The sequence below is a fragment of the Gossypium hirsutum genome, chromosome D05 (genome assembly GCF_007990345.1).
Source record: "Gossypium hirsutum isolate 1008001.06 chromosome D05, Gossypium_hirsutum_v2.1, whole genome shotgun sequence".
In the NCBI taxonomy this organism is placed as follows: domain Eukaryota; kingdom Viridiplantae; phylum Streptophyta; class Magnoliopsida; order Malvales; family Malvaceae; genus Gossypium; species Gossypium hirsutum.
The window spans coordinates 51,992,450-51,994,482 of NC_053441.1; positions in this window are offsets into that span (position 1 = coordinate 51,992,450).

Here is a 2,033-nt window from a genome sequence, read left to right on the forward strand (position 1 = left end):
TTAGTCTTAATGCATTATCGTTGTCCTATCCAACAATAATACTTGACTAAGGAACTTTTAAGAATAATCATATTATTCTCAAGACATTATTATAAAACAGTTTATTTATATACACAGAAAAGAAACTGAAATAATAATGGTAACGCCTTATATTAATAAACATGATAAATCAAGTATGTTATTACAACCATCTCATGATTGATCTTTGGGCATACTCTAACAGAAATCGCCCAAGAAAAACCCGAGAAAGATGTACAGGTCCGACCAAGCCTCCATTGCCTAAAATTCAACCTCCATTTCCAGAACGATTCAACCAATGTCGAAGAGGTAAAGAGGACAATGAAATCCTCGAAACATTTAGGAATGTCGAGATCAACATTCCGCTATTGGACGCCATCAAGCAAATACCGTGGTATGCTAAATTTCTTAAAGAGCTTTGCACCAACAAGCGAAAATTAACAGGTAATGAAAGGGTGAGTGTTAGTGAAAATGTATTTACTGTGACAGCCCAAAATTGACCCTAGTCGGGAAGTGGTTTCGGGACCGTTAAACCGAGTCACCGAAATGTTTGAATGTGATATTTATTGTCTAGAATATGTAATTATGAATGTGTGAAAATTTCAAGCTTCGATTTAGTCGATTGCATGTGAATTAAGTCAATAGGACTTATGTGAGAAAATTTTAAAATGTGATAGGTCAATGCGTAAGGACCTATTAGTGCATGTGGAAAAAAGGGGGGACTTGCATGTCAAATTCCCCCCTAATAAGTAGTGGCCGGCCATGCTATGGGTGGAAACATGTTGGGAACATGTTGGCCTAGTGAGGTATGTAGGATAAAATATAATAAGAAGTATGGGGAATAAAGAAATGGAAAAAGGAAAGGATGTGTGTAATTGTTTCTTCCCCTCCCCATTGCCGTGAAAGTAAGAAAGAAAACAAAGAAAAAAAGTGTCCATCTTTCTTCATTTCCCCTTGGCCGAATGTTCTAAGGAAGAAAGAAAAACAAGTTGTGTTCTTTGGTTCTTCTTGGCCGAATTGAAAGGAAGAAGAAGGGAGTGAAGCAATCGGTCATCTTAGGTCACTATTAAGGTAAGGAAGTTTGTACTAGCTTTTGAAATTTTAGTTGATATTGAGTGAGTTATCAAGTGATTTTTGTAAACCATGTTGAAATTTCGATTTTGGGGGTGAGTATGGTTTTCGGCTATAAAAGATTAATAAGGGTGATGATTGTGTTTCATGCTAAACTTAGATGGATAATGGTAGTTGCTTACATCTTGATATCTATGAGTTCCTTTCTTGGTTCTACCATAGACCCCCAAAGTATATGTTTATTGGGTGTTGTTGGAGGTTTATGATAGAAGCTAATGAGTGAGAGTTTGATAGGTACCATGAGGTTAAACTTCATGAGATTGTAAGCTTGTAAGTTGGATGATGAAATTCATGCTTTGTGAAGGTAAAAGGAGTAGAAGGAGCATTCGGCCATGAAGAAAAAAAGAGAGCAAAGGGGGAAATTTATGATGAATTAAGTTGGAAGCTATTATAATGTACTTGTACATTCGGGTATGGGATGAAAATATATGAGATGGCTATAATTAGCCTTGTGATTCGGCTCTTGTATATATATATATATGCACATGATGTATTGGTATGATACAAATATATATCACCCCAAAGTATATGTTTATATAAGGTGGTGGTTTAGTTATGGACTAAATGATGGATGCATATTGAGTTATAATATGTAATGCATTAGTTAGTAAAATGTATGTCATTTATATGTGGTACTAAGAATATAATTTGGCCTCAAAGTAGACATGCATATTCGGCCACATGAGATGGATTGGCGTTGCATGAATTCGGTTAGAGGCAAACATATTGATGCCTATATCTTGGTTAGGACAATCGGCTAAAGGGGAGTGTGGGTTAATATGTTGAGTTGATGCATGATTTCACATGTATGTGACTTTAAAGTCCAATGTATAAATATGGGCTAAGTGCCTTATGTTCCTCTTTTCGATGCTCAAATGATTAAA